The sequence below is a fragment of the Nyctereutes procyonoides genome, unplaced genomic scaffold (genome assembly GCF_905146905.1).
Source record: "Nyctereutes procyonoides isolate TBG_1078 unplaced genomic scaffold, NYPRO_anot_genome, whole genome shotgun sequence".
NCBI classification, from domain to species: Eukaryota; Metazoa; Chordata; class Mammalia; order Carnivora; family Canidae; genus Nyctereutes; species Nyctereutes procyonoides.
The window spans coordinates 21679599-21695236 of NW_026575030.1; the positions used below are offsets into that span (position 1 = coordinate 21679599).

General features: G+C 40.4%; 1 protein-coding gene and 1 pseudogene across 1 annotated transcript in view; both read left to right on the top strand.

Annotated features, from left to right (window-relative positions):
• Positions 1 to 15638, top strand: part of MUC13 (mucin 13, cell surface associated) — a 58850-nt gene that overhangs the window by 6393 nt on the left and 36819 nt on the right. The gene's annotated exons all lie outside the window — the stretch shown is intronic.
• On the top strand, positions 7928 to 8028 carry LOC129504063 (U6 spliceosomal RNA; annotated as a pseudogene).

Genomic DNA, 15638 nt, shown 5'->3' on the forward strand with positions numbered 1-15638 from the left:
GTGTCTGCTCAGCTCTCTGAGCCTCAGAGTCCTTATCCCTGAAGCAGGGATAAAAATTATTGCTTTGCCGAGTTGTTGTGAGGATTACAAGGAAGAATACATGTGCGAACACTCTGTAAACTACCAAGAAACCTAACATAAAGAGAACATATTGGTTCTTTTCAGTAGGGTCCTCCTATCACCAAAAGAAAGGTAATTGGAGAATTAATATGTAGTCTCAATGCTGATTCACTAGTACTTGGTCCCGAAGACCTCAGACTTGCTGCCAAAGTGTTCCTGCCATTTCCCCTTCCCTCCCCTCCACCTGCCCCCCACCCCCCATATCACGAAGGGATCCATGAGCATGACATTGTCAGCTCATGGGGTGGGAACCAAGACTGTCCAATTGAATATAAGACGTTCAGTGCCTGGCACCTAACAGGCATTTGCTATAATGGAAGAGTGAGTTGGAAGATGAACCATTGCAATGGAAGAAATACACTGAAGTTGAAGGTCCTGGAGACTCACACCCTCTAGGAGCTGCAGGCTGGTGACTCCCTGATAGCGAGCATGTGTGTGGCTGTGATGCATCACTGAGCAGGAACCCTTAGCAAAGATGTCCTGTAGCAAAGCCCAAGCAGGTATCTGTAGATGAAACACTTTAAAGATGCTCTTCACCTGATGACCCTGGGGAACAACGGTACAGGGGAATGCTACTCAGCAAAGAAGAGCAGCGAACCACCACAGCAGGCAGCCTCATGCTTGAGTCTCAGAACCATTGTGAAGTGGTGAAAAGAGCCAGACATAAAGCCTTCATATTGTATAGTTCCATCTATATTATATTCTGGAAAAGACAAATCTGTGGGGCCAGAAAACAGATAAGTGGATACCTGGAGGTGAGGAGGAAGATTTCTGCAGTTCACTGAAAAATTTCCAGCTTTCCTCTTTCCAGGCACAAGGTAGGGTGCACTTCCCCACTTCTTGTGAAATATGGCCATGGGGCTTGCTTTGGCCAAAGAAGCATGAAGGAAACTGAAATGTATCCCTTCTGGGAAGACGCTTTAAGGGCCAGTGAGTGGGGTTCACTTCTCTTGCCTTAGCAATCAATGGAAACACATGTTGAGATTGAGCTACTGATATTGGCCTGGGACCCTGGCTCTCTAGGCTTGGAAATGTCCTGCTGCTTTGTTAAGGGAGATTCAGGGGTCACCTATGCAGCATTACTGGGTGCATCCTGACTGGTGCGGTGCTCTAAAGTTAACTCTAGTTACTGTAGTTTACATGAATTGCTTGGTTTCTAGTTCAATGCCATGGAACATTTATGATTATCATTGAAATTGTTCAACTCAGCACTTTTAGGTTTGTTTGGTTGGGTTTTTTGGCTTTTGGTTTTTTTGCTTTCTTTTCTTTCTTTTAGATTATTTATTTATTTATTTGTTCATTAATTCACTCATGAATGAGAGACACAGAGGTAGAGGCAGAGACACAGGCAGAGGAAGAAGCAGGCTCCATGGAGGGAACCTGATGCGGGACTCAATCCCGAGACCCCAGGTTCACGACCTGAGCCAAAGGCAGATGCTCAACCACTGAGCCACCCAGGTGTCCCTGTTTTTCGTTTTCTTTCTTTCTTTTTTAATTTTATTTTTTAATTTTATTATTTTTATTTTATTTTTTTATTTTTTTATTTTTTATTTTTTATTTTTTATTTTTTATTTTTTATATATATATTTTTCATGTGTTTCGTTTTCTTAACAAGAAGTCACCTTAGAAACACTCAGTAGTGGCTCATATTTTCTCAGCCTGCTGCTTAAGGCTTTGTAATATGAATGAGTTTCGAACCAGAATGACCTCGGTTTGAAAGAGCTTATTAGCTGTGAGGTCTTGATGAATTTCTTTCCTATTCGGGTCATTAGATTCCTCCTCTATAATATAGAAATAATGAGATCCTAATTCAGAGATAATATTGAGACATCAAATCATAGGATGTCTCTACAGTATATCTAAACAATAGGATGCATCATATAGCTCTGGCCTGCAACGAAGCCAACATTGAATAGACTCCGTGGTGGGCATGCTTCAAGTGGCTGTCTTGTGAATATAGAACTAGGATAGGTCTTTCCCTCCTGCTTACTCCACTCTAATTGGCAAATCCCATTAGAAGTCGTCATCACACAAAAAAAAATAAATAAATAAAAATAAAAAGAAGTCATCATCACTATGATATCAATTAAGACATGAGTTGTTTTGAGCAATAAACTATAATGAATATTCCATGGGGGACTTGATCTATATTTAGCCTCTGATGATTAGGGAAATTAAGGAACAAAGTCCATCTTCCTTCTCTCTCCACATCATCAACCCAATCCTAGAATATCTTTTTGCTTACTTCCTTATTGGTTGGTTAAGATTTCTAAGAAATTAATTCCTTTCTAAAGGCCAAGGGACTGGGATATAGTCGTCATAACCTGGAAATTGGAACAGGTTCACCTTGGCTCACAGAATCCTAGATTGTGTGACGTGGAGAGCATTGCAGTGAGGTCATCCCGGCACGTGGTTTACAAAACCCGCCCTGGGCAAGAGGCTGGGCCAGGGAGAAGTCATTGCTGGGCTGAGACCAAATGCATGAAATAGGTGGTCAGTTTTTCAAAAAGCTAAATTTACTAATTTAAATGCGATATCTTTAAGAGATAATGTCTTTTCTACTTTTTTTTTTTTTAGTTATAAAAATGCCCTTTATTTTATGAACCAATGGTGATAGCAGATGGTAGTTTTTTTCTTTCTTTCATGGTTGTCATTGGTGTTTTCCCATTTTTGAAACTAGATTAGTGTCAAGTATGAAAAGGAAGTCCCCTTCAAAAGGGCAGAATTGGGCGGGTCTCAGACTTCACAACAACATCCAAAGCTTGAGGGCAATGAAGCAACATCTACAAAGTTATTCATTTCCTTGTGAAAGCAATAGGCAGAGATTGTCTAAAAGAAAAGATTTTAGGAAGCTCGCACCCAAGAAAATTTACTCCATTGTGAAGTCTTAGCCGAGAGAAAAATCAAAATGCCGAATATAGGAATGGAGAACCCCTGAGGGTAAGTATTGAAGCTGTTTAGCTATAGAACTAAGACTGAAGAAAAAGAATTAAAGTTTAGGAACAGAGGGACACCCGGGTGGCTCAGCAATTGAGCGTCCTGCAAGTCTATAGACATCATCATTTTCCCAACAGCATTTGCTCACTTCGTGTCTCTGACACATGTTGCTAATTCTCACAATATTTCAGACTTTTTCATTATTCTATTGGTTATGGTGAGCTGTGATCTTTGATGTAACTATTGTAGTTTCTTTGGGACACTGAACTGGGCTGATCTAAGACAACCAATTTGATAACTGTTGTGTGTTTTCTGACTGCTCTGTTGACCAACCATCCCCTTATCTGTCTCTCTGCCCTCGGGCCTCCCTACTCCCTGAGACACAACAGTATTGGAGGTGGGCCAATTAAAAACCCTATGATGCCCTCTAAGTGTTCAAGTAAAAGGAAGAGTCACACGGCTCTCTTTAAATCAAAAGCTAGAAATGATCAAGCTTCGTGAGGAAGGCACATCAAAAGCTGAGATAGGCCAAAAGCTAGACCTCTTGTACCAGACAGTTAGCCAAGTTATGAGCGCAAAGGAAGAGCACTTGAAGGAAAGAAAAAGTGCTATTCCAGTGACTACACGAATGGTAAGACAGTGAGACAGCCTTACTGCTGAGATGGAGAAAGTATTAGTGCTCAGGCTAGAGGATCAACCCAGACACAACACTGCCTTAAACCAAAGCCTAATCCAGAGCAAGGCCCTACCTAGCTCCTTCTATTCTAGGAAGGCTGAGAGATGTAACGAAGCTGCAGAAGGTAAGCTGGAAGCTAGCAGAGGTTGGGTCATGATGTTTAAGGAAAGAAGTCCTCTCCATAACATGAAACTGCAAGGGGAAACAGCAGGTGCTAATGGGGAAGCTGCAGCAAGTTGTCCAGAAGACCTAGCTCAAATAACTCATGAAGGTGGCTACACTAAACAACAGGTTTTTTTTGTTTTGTTTTGTTTTTTGTTTTTTTTTTTTAATTTATGATAGTCACACAGAGAGAGAGAGGAGGGGGGGCAGAGACACAGGCAGAGGGAGAAGCAGGCTCCACACACCGGGAGCCCAATGTGGGATTCGATCCCGGGTCTCCAGGATCGCGCCCTGGGCCAAAGGCAGGCGCCAAACCGCTGCACCACCCAGGGATCCCAACAACAGGTTTTCAATGTAGGTAACACAGCCTTTTACTGGAAGATGGCAACTAGGACTTCATAGCTAAAGAGAAGTTAATGGCTGGCTTTAAAGTCTCAAAGGACAGGCTGCTTCTCTTGTTAGGGGCTAGTGCAGCTGGTGACCTGAAGTTGAAGCCAGGGCTCATTTACCATTCTGAAAATCCTAGGGCCCCTAGGAATTGTGCTAAATCTACTGTGTCCGTGCTCTGTAAATGGAACAACAAGCCTGGATGACAGCACGCCTGTTTACAATGTGGTTTAGTGCATATTTTAAGCTTACCATGAGACCTGCTGCTCAGAAAAAAGATTCCTTTCAAAATATGACTGCTCATTGTCAATGCACGTGGTCACCCAAGAGCTCTGATAGAGATCTCCAATGAGATGCATGGTGTTTTCTTGTGTGCTCACACAACATCCATTCTGAGGCTATAGATCAAGGAGTCATTTCAATTTTCAAGTGTTATTGTTGAAGAAATACATTTTGTAAGGCCATAGCTGCCAGAGATATATCAGCCACCACCTTGTTGAGTCAGCAACCATCAACATCAACGCAAGACACTGTGCTGGCAGAAATATTATGTCTCACCAAAAGCTCAGGTGATGGCTAGCATTTGTTAGCCATAGAGTATTCTTAAAGTATGTACATTTTTTAGGTTTCATGTTATTGCACACTTTATAGATTACAGTATATACATATATTTTTTTAACATTTTGTTTATTCATGAGAGAGGCAGAGACACAGGCAGAAGGAGAAGCAGGCTCCCTGCAGGGACTCGATCCCAAGACCCCAGGATCATGACCTGAGCCAAAGGCAGATGCTCAACCACTGAGCCACCCAGGTGCCCCTAGATTATAGTATATTGTAACCATAACTTTTACATGTACTAGGAAACCAAAATATCCATTTGAATCACTTTATTGTGATATTCACTTGATTACTGTGGTCTGGAACTGAAACTGTAATACCTCCAAGGTAGGCCTGTACTTTTTCCCTTTCTCTTGAAGGAGTGTTTTGGGAAATAATATCTCTTGTAGTAAAGAAACTGTTTTTCTAAGTGTAGAAATCATTTTTTACCTCAACTGATTTTTCTTCTGTTAATTCAAATTAAAAACTAAATGTCTTGTTCCATTTGAAAAAAGAATCTATATAAGCTCACGCTTAAAAAACTATACCTATCCATCTATCTACCTCCACCCATTCTCTCTCACTCTATCAGCCTACACAAATGGACAGAGATGTCTCACGTGGCATCTACCACACATGTTAACACTGGTCATTGGATTGTGGATGGCTTTTCCCTTCCTCTTCATGCTTTTTTTTTCTATGTTGCTGGAATTTATTTTAATTATTTTAACAAGGATGAGTCACTTTAATAAAAACAATAAAATTATTAATTTAAAAGATAAGATGAGGGGCAGCCCCGGTGGCACAGCGGTTTAGTGCCGCCTACAGCCCAGGGCGTGATCCTGGAGACCCTGGATGAGTCCCATGCCAGGCTCCCTGCATGGAGCCTGCTTCTCCCTCTGCCTGTGTCTCTGCCTTTCTCTCTCTCTCTCTCTGCATCTCTATGAATAAATAAATAAATAAATCTTTAAAAAAAAAAAAAGATGATGGGATGCCTGGGTGGCTCAGTTGGTTAAGCATCCCCCTCTTGGTTTCGGCTCAGGTCATGATCTCAGGGTCATAGGATCAAACCCTGCATCAAGCTCCTTGCTGGATATGGAGTCTGCTTGAGATTCTCTGCCTCTCTCTCCCTTGCCCCTCCCCCTGCTCATGTGCTCTCTCTCTCTCTCAAATAAATAATAATATGAGGACAATAACATATAATTTTCAGAATTGTTGAAAGAATATACGTGTATATACCATATATATAGGGATGTGTGGGTGTATATGTACACGCACATGTGTAAGCGCACACACACACACACACATACGTGGTCTAGCGTACTTTCTGGCATATTGTAGGTACTCAATGGATTCCAGGTGCTATTATTATTGTTTTCTTGGAGAGAAGAGCCTTAAATCCCGACAGTAATAATCTCCTGTATTAGTTGGGGTTCTTAGTTGCACAGATGGGCATTCACTCTGTTTGACTTTTTTTTTTAAAGATTTTATTTATTTATTCATGAGAGAGAGACAGGCAGAGACACAGGCAGAGGGAGAAGCAGGCTCCATGCAGGAAGCCCAATGCAGGACTCGATCCCGGGTCCCCAGGATCAGGCCCTGGGCTGAAGGCGGCGCTAAACCTCTGAGCCACCTGAGCTGCCCTCTGTTTGACTTTTTAAGGATATCAGCTTTTTAAGGGTATCAGGTGACTCACAGAACCCCAGGAGGGACTCAGAAGATCCCCAGACAGGAACAATGGCCACGTCGCCCTGCAGGAGCACTCTAGTAGAGACAAGCCCACCGCCACCACTGCTCTGCACAGACCCCACCGCTCCAACCATGGACCCCAGGCAGGATGTTGACACCTCAGCCTCTGCTGCCCCTCAAGCCAGAGAGTGGACTCCATCTGGTACTGCTTCCTTTCATTTCTGTCTTCTAAATATAAGTCCTGTATAGATGCCTCTGATTTATGGCACCAAGTCCAGAGGCATCCCAGAGACCAAAGAGGTTGCAAAAGCAAGGTCTTGGCTTCTACCTTGGAAACACAGGACTCATAATGGAGGAGACCTCCATATACAGGAAGGTGGTCAGAGATGCTAGAGAGCCTCAAACAGGACAATCACTATTGGCAACACCTCCTAAGTATCCCTTACAAAGCTCAGTGATCCAAAGACCAAAGGATCCCAACAGTTCTTGAATATTTTGGTAGTTTCCTTATTTACCCATAGGTTCTGTTGATTCTTTGAAATATATTTACATAAAATTCTAAAATCTTGGAGAAGGGACCCCTTATTTGGTGTAAACAGAGTTATCAGAGGCCTCTCAATTCTTAGTTAAAAGAGGGACAGAGTTGTTATAAAAAATATAAACTGTTTATAAAGAAAAATATTTAAAAAGCAAATGATGGGGTGCCTGAGTGGCTCAGTCAGTTAAGCATCTGCCTTCAGTTCAGGACATGATCCCAGGGTCCTGGGATTGAGCCCCATGTCAGGCTCCTTGCTCAGCAGGGAGTCTGCTACTCCCTCTCCCTCTGCCTACTGCTTCCCCTGCTTGTGCTCGCTTTCTCTGTCAAATAAATAAAATTTAAAAAAAAAAAGCAAGTGATAAACTAAGAATTTACAGTAGATATGATGGCAGGAGGTTAATATATATTGATGCTTCAAACCTCATACAAATTACTTCGAAGAAAACTGGGGTGCCTGGTTGACACTGTCTGTAGAGCATGTGACTCTTGATCTCAGGGTCATAAGTTCAAGCCCCATATTAGGTGTTAGGAGTTAGAGTTTACTTAAAAAACAAACAACAAACAAAAATCATTAAAAACCCAATAGATAGATATGTGGGCAAAGGAGATGCACAGATGACTGACAAAGGAGAAAGCGCAAGAAGACACATGGTATAAAAAATATTAATTCTCGTGTACTGCTCAAGAGAAGGGAGATTACCACTGTCTGGGGACCAAGCATCTTGCACGTGTTCTCATTTCATCCTCACAACCATAAGCATGTTAGATATCATAATCCCCATGAGTAAACTTGATGTTCACAAGGGTTAGCTAGCTTGTTGACCAGTATCACTTGGTGTGCTCACTTGGAATTATGTAGAGAAGATTAGCATGGCCCCTGTGCAAGGATGACCAATATCACTTGGCAACACTGGAACTGAAAGACCAGGGTCCTTTATCCACTAAACTCTGCCTCTAGTGATGGGCATAAATCAAACCAAACTCTTTTCCACTTCTGAAATTAACAAAACCTAATGCTAATGAGAACATGGTGGAAAGGTCTTTCTCATGAGGGACTGCGGGTGAATAAATCAAAAAACCCTTTACCATCTGTCAGCACTTGTTAAGAGCCATAAGAATTTGATTTCCATTGACCCATTCATTTCACTTTTGGAGAATCTTCTCTTAGGGAATAATTCAATATATGGAAAGCATTATGGGCAAAAAGATGTTCATCAAGGATTTACAAGAGTGAGCAATTAGAAACAACCTAAATGTCTAGAATTATCTAACTAAATTGGCAAATGCTTACTTTCCTCCTAATGGACTACCATATACCCATTATAACCATGCTATAAATACAGTGAGGGAAAATGTTCATATTGTTTTTTTAAAAACCTTTTTAAAAAATTACAGCTGAAATACAATAAATACTATATTAGTTTCAGGTGTATAACATAGTGATTCAACATTTCTATACATTATGGGATGCTCACCATGATAAGTACAAGTTACCATCTGTCACCATACAGTGTTATTACAGTATTATTGACAATATTCCCTGTGACTTACTTATTTTATAACTGGAAGTTTGTACCTCTTAATCCCCTTCACCTATTTTGCCCATCCCTCACCCTCCCTCCCATCTGGCAACCACCAGCTCTCTGTATTTATGAGTCTGTTTATTTTTTGTTTATTTGTTTTTTAGATTCCACAAATAAATGAAATGGTATGGTATTCATCTTTCTCTGTCTGATTTTCTCTGACTTATTTCACTTAGCATAATACCTCCCGGGTCCATCCATGTTGTCACAAACAGCAAGATCTCGTTATTTTTTGTGGCTGAGTAATATTCTGTTGTGTATATATACCACATTCTCTTTATCCATTCATCTAGTGATAGATACTTACGTCACTTCTGTATTTTGACTATTGTAAATAACGCTGCAGTAAACATAAGGGCGCATATGTCTTCTTGAATCAGTATTTTCGCTGTCTTTAGGTAAATATCTAGAAGTGGATTCACTGGATCAGATGGTATTTCTATTTTTAATTTTTTGAGGAACCACCATACTATTTTGCGTAGTGTCCACACCAATTTACATTCCCACCAACAGTCCACAAGGGTTCCCTTTTTATTTATGAGCCTCATCAACATTTATTATTTCTTTTTTTTTTTATTCTGACTGGTGTGAGGTGATATCTTACTGTATTTTTTATTTGGAGCTCCCTGGTGATTAGTGATGTTGAACATTCTTCATGTATCTGTTGGCCATCTGTATGTCTTCTGTGGCAAAATATCTCTTCGGGCAGGTCCTCTGCCCAGTTTTTAATCGGAATGATTTTTCTCTTTTTAGTGATGAGTTACATGACTTCTTTATATATTTTGGATATTAACTCCTTATCAGATATATCATTTGTGAATCTCTTTTCTTATTCAGTAGGTTACCTTTTCATTTTGTTGATGGTTTCCTACATTATGTGAAAGCTTTTAATTTGATGTACTCTCAATTCCTGTTTTTGCTTTTGTTGCCCTTGCATAAGGAGGCAGATCCTTAAAAAAAATATTGCTGAGGCTGACGTCCGAAAGTTTATTGCCAATATTTTCTATTAGAAGTTTTATGGTTTCAGGCCTCACATTTAGGTCTTTTAATCCATTTTGTGTTTATGTTTGTGTATGGTGTAAGAAAGTGGTCCAAGTTTCATTCTTTTGCATGTAGCTGTCAAGTTTTCCCAGCACCATTTATTGAAGAGACTGTCTACCTTATTGTTTATTCTTGCCTCCTTTGTTATAGGCTAAATGGCTATATAAGCACGGGTTTATTTCTGGACTCTGTATTCTGTTCCATTGATTTATGTGTCTGTTTTTGTGCCAGTACCACACTGTCTTGATTACTACAGCTTTGTAGCACATTTTGAAATCTGGGATTGTGGTAACTCTGGCTTTGTTCTTCTTTTTCCTGTTTTCTTTGGCTGTTCAGGGTCTTTTGCGGTTCCACACAAATTTTAGAATTCTTTATTCTATTTTTGTTGAAAAATACTATTGGTATTTTCATAGAGATTGCATTGAATCTGTAGATTACTTTGGATAGTATGGACATTTAGTGATATTAAGTCTTCCAGTTTATAAGCATCGGCTATCTTTCCATTTAATTGTGTCATCTTTAATTTCTTTCATCAATGTTTTATAGTTTCAGAGTGTAGATCCTTTATTTCCTTGATTAAATTTATTCCTAGTCATTTTATTCTTTTTAATGCTGTTAGAAATGGAATTATTTTCTTAATTTCTTTCTATTCCATTATTAGTGTATAAAAACACTACAGATTTCTGTGTACCAATTCTGTAGACTGCAACTTTACCAAATTCATTATTAGTTATCAAATTCCTACGATACAAGTTGAGAACCACCTTATAACGAGAGGCATTGTTATGAACACTACTAAGAGAAGAGATCTTAAAAGGTCTAATCACAAGAAAAAAGTGTATTTTTGTAACTATGCACAGGGATGGATGTGAACTAAATTTATTGTAGTCATCATTTCACGAGGGTAACCTATATCGAATCATTATATTGTACACCTGAAACAAGTGAAATGTTATATCCATTACACTTCATTGAAAAAAAAAAAGAAGACAAAGTCTCCAGAAAGAGAAGGCAGGTGAGTGGAGGGATTGAAAGGAGGGGAGGAGAGAACATCTGATATAGTGGTTTAGGAATGTGGGATGAAGCTGACTGGGGACATGGAGTGGTATCGGACAGAGGTTGAGAACCGTGGACTTATGATGGCAGCAATCTTCATATAAAACCTTTTCCCTGGAGAACTCAGCAGCGGGTATTAGAGCAAGAAGGAGGCCAAGGTTGGCCCGGAATCAAGGTTTTGTTTGGCAGGTGGCACCAGTATGGGAGGGTACTGGCTAGAGGACTTTTCTATGAGTGATAGCTGATGGGTCTGGACTTAGAACCAGGAAAGGCTGGATGACAATGAAGGGCTGACCAAGGTAAATAGCTTTAATCCATAAAATATATAGAAAGCTCATGTACTTACTACACTAAAGCTCATATACTAAAATACATAAAAAGCTCATATTCATACTATGAATAGCCCTTCCCTTAAAGAGACACGGAGAAGGACAAACATTGTATGTTCTCATTCATTTGGGGAATATAAATAATAGTGAAAGGGAATATAAGGGAAGGGAGAAGAAATGTGTGGGAAATATCAGAAAGGGAGACAGAACATAAAGACTCCTAACTCTGGGAAACGAACTAGGGGTGGTGGAAGGGGAGGAGGGTGGGGGTGGGGGTGAATGGGTGATGGGTACTGAGGGGGGCACTTGACGGGATGAGCACTAGGTGTTATTCTGTATGTTGGTAGATTGAACACCAATAAAAAATAAATTTATTATTAAAAAGACATGTAGTATATACACACAATAAAATACTACTAGCCATAAAAAAACAGACAAAAATCATGAACAAGAATTACAAATAACCTAACAAATATATGGAGTATGTTCACCCTCGTAGTGGTTAAATCAATGAGAATTTAAATACTGAGGTATCATTTTTCACCTACCATAGTAGGAAAGAAAGCCTAATTTTTTTTTCTTTTTGAGAGGGGAAGGAACGAGAGGGGTAGAGAGAGAGAGAGAGAATCCCAAGTAGGCTCCACACCCAGCGTGGAGCTCCATCTCACGATCCTGAGATCATGACCTGAGCTTAAATCAAGATTCGAACACTTAACTGACTGAGCCCCCCAGGTGCCCAAGTGCAACTTTTTTTTAAATTTTTTTTAAATTTTTATTTATTTATGATAGTCACAGAGAGAGAGAGAGGCAGAGACATAGGCAGAGGGAGCCAAGTGCAACTTTTAAAAATGAAAGTGCTTCATGCTGTTCAATGAGAGGAAAACTTCAGGGGTGTAAGTTAATGTGAATCTTTACGAAGATAACTTGGCCGCAATTTCTACAAGCCTTGAAATTTTTACCCCTTGAATTAGTAGTTTTACTGCCAAGAATTTATAAAGGAAATAATACAAAAGAAAAAAATTGAGAGAGAGAGACATCCTTCTCACTCCCTTGCTGGTCAACACTGCACTTGTATCCAAAGAACTAAGTCCAGTTAACCTTCAGGAATAAGGAAATTTTAGGACCGTTAATGTCCTCCGAGGCTCTCTGTTCTCCAACTGATAGACATCACAATAAAATAAGCTTTCTCAGCCAACTTTTCCACAGAGCAGGTCAATCAAAATTTCCCTAACTTGATTGTAATTACTCCTGCATTTCTCTTCCGCCTCAGTTTCTAAAATTAGCTCTTTGGTTATCTCCCACTAGACTGTGAACTCCCCAAGGATAGAGATGTCAGTCTTATTATCGGTCTTCTCTCCACCTCTACACCCTTTTGCTAACACTCACATGGCAGGTGCTTCATAGATAGGTGTAGCATTGGCTTTCGTTTCAGCTGCACCCTCCTCTGTTATTCCCCATCCTCTACCCTCTTTGGCTTGTGCATTTGGCTGAAGATCAAGTTGGTCTCTTTGTTCAGTTAATTTGTTCTTAAGTGTCCTTGTGTGGATGTGCCAACACGTTGGCATATCCAAGAAGCCGTGTTTATTAATAGACTCTTGCGTCACACACCTTGAAGCAAGGTTCAGGGTCAATGGGTTTATCTGGGTTTATCAGCATAATGAAGGGATGTGGCAACACGTGGGCAGTAAAACATGGTAGAGAATCAGTTGACTCATGAAAAGTTAAAACTGGAGAGGAGCTCAGGAAATTATGGGGTTGTTCCATCCTCCACTCCAATTTTGCAGAAAAGCAATCTGAAGATCAGAGAGGGGCAGATTTCCCAAGTTTACTGGTTCATGGAATGATTGAGATAAGAGTCCAGGGTCTACACAGCCGGAGTATTATGATTTCCAGGGCACAAGTCATCCAAAGTATGTGTCAGGAGAACATGTGAGCTACAGAAGCATATGAGAGAGGGAGGGCAAGACCAGAAAGCCCAGCTATGTTGAGTGACGTAGTGGAACTTGATAGTGGAGGGAGAAGTTGCCAGTGATTCTGTGAGAGGGCCTGGTTGGAGAATAGGGACATAGATGTGGGGCAGACGTAGACAGGTATCTAGATGAAATAGGAACAGCGTGGCATGATGAGTAGAGCATGGCCTTTGAAAGCTGGAATGTAGTCCTAGGGCTGTCACATATCCCCTTTTTACTAAATTTCTCTAACACCCAACTCTGTAGTCTGTAAAACTTGCCCATAGAACTGACTTCTCAGGATTGGGTTAAAGGAGACAATGGATGTGTTGTGTTATTCAGCTTGGTACCTGGAGAGAGCTCTGGAAGATGGTGGTTTGTGACATTCTCACGGAGGGCAAGTCTTGGGGCCCTTTTGGGAGGTTAAAAGTGAACACTGTTCCCTACATCAATCTTCAGGATGCTTTCAGACAGGGTCAATCAGTCCCTTCCCTGATGGAGGACCTAACCCTATGGGGCTGATTGCACTCTATAGTCAAACTTCATCCTGTGGGCCAAGTTCAGCCAGCTGGCTGTTTTTGTAGGACCTACAAGCTAAGAGTGATTTTTACATTTTTTGATCACTAAAAAAATATATATATATATATATATTTTATAAAATGTGAAAATCATGTGGAATCCAAATTTCAGTGTCCATAAATGAAGTCTTATTGGCACACAGCCACACACATTGGTTCACATATTGGCTCTGGCTGCTCTCGTGCTACCATGGGACAGTCCAGGAGTCAAGACAGAGATTCCATCTCATTACTTCATATTGCTCCTCACACAACACACATCACAGTGATGCAGCTGGAACTCGACAGTGTTTCAAATGCCATGTGTATGGTCTTACCAGGACATTTTTTTTCTTTTTTAAATTACCAACACATACCATCACATCAAAACAAGAAAAGATAAATGGATTTCAAGTATCATGCTTTTGAATCACAGTATGGATTATTTTGTTACCAAATTAGATGGCAAAGCATTACTAATTATGCAGTGATGTGATACGTGGGCTAAAACAATAGATTGTGTTACTATTACCAGACTAAGGACATATTGCAATATTCCCAACTCACAGGAAAGTAACCATCAGAAAAAATAGGAACTTTTAAGTGGAATATTTCATTGCAGCAGAGTGTGTTCATAAAATTAATGAAAATGAAGCCACAATCAAAGCAAGTTTCCAAGTGGCGCATTTGTTAGCCAAGCAAGGAAAGTTAATTAAATTGTGTTTGATTGAGGACGCCTGGGTGGCTCAGTGGTTGAGCGTCTGCCTTCAGCTCAGGGCACGATCCCAGGATCTGAGTCCCACATCGGGCTCCCTGCAAGGAGCCTGCTTCTCCCTCTGCCTGTCTCTCTCTCTCTCTCTGTATCTCATGAATAATAAATAAATCTTTTTAAAAAAAGGAAAGAAAAAGAAGTGTGTCCAGAGGAAAGATACCTATTTAACACTGTTTTCAGCAAGAACAGAGCTGAGAACACTGGGAAGAGCATCAATAGGCAATTAACAAATACCTTTGAGTGGCTTTCCCTGGCTCTTGATTTCCCTGGGTATTGATATATGTTACCCATACTACTCCGTTGTTGTTTATTCAAGGAGTCAGTGAGAAGTTGGAAGTGACTAAACAACTATGAGAAAGCACTACTTCAGTGTAAGCTGAAGTAGAATCTCCTAAGATATGTTACAACTGAAGGTGGTAGAAATAAATACAGGGCAGGAAAAGCTATAGTTGGATTCATTCACAAACCATGAAAACATTAGGCATTTAAAGCTTATGGTAGGGCAGCCCGGGTGGCTCAGCGGTTTAGTGCTGCCTTCAGCCCAGGGCCTGATCCTGGAGTCCTGGGATCGAGTTCCACGTCGGGGTCCCTGCATGGAGCCTGCTTCTCCCTCTGCCTGTGTCTCTGCCTCTCTGTTTCTCATGAGTAAATAAATACAATCTTTAAAAAAATAAAAAATAAAAAAAATAAAGCTTATGGTAATTAGGGGCGCCTGGCTGGCTCAGAAGAGCATGCAACTCTCCATCTTGGGGTTGTGAGTTTAACCCCCCTTTGGGGGTAGAAGTTACTCAAAAGTAAATAAGTAAATAAGTAAATAAATAAATAAAGCTATGGCAATTCCGTGTATTACTCATGAGTATTCTGTGGAAAATATTTCAATATATCAGGTGTTAAGGAACCAATAGTGAACAACGGTTCAATGACAATAGTGAGCTTCATTCACTGTCAGTTGACTTAACCATCATTGGTTCTGTGAATTTCTCTTTCAAGACTATTTAAAAATTTTTAAGTAATTTCTACCCTCAACCTGGGGCTCGAATTCACAAGGTCAAGATCAAGAGCTGCATGCTCTTTCAACTAAGCCGGCCAGACGCCTTGCTTTTTTATGAGGTATGGAAGCTAGTCCTAGTCGTATCCTGACTCACCCTACTAGAAAGCAGTTTGATGGAGGGGCAGTTGTAAAGTTTTATTGCAAGTTGGTGAGTGCAGGGCTGAGATTAAAATCTTTCTGAGCCCGAAGAACCA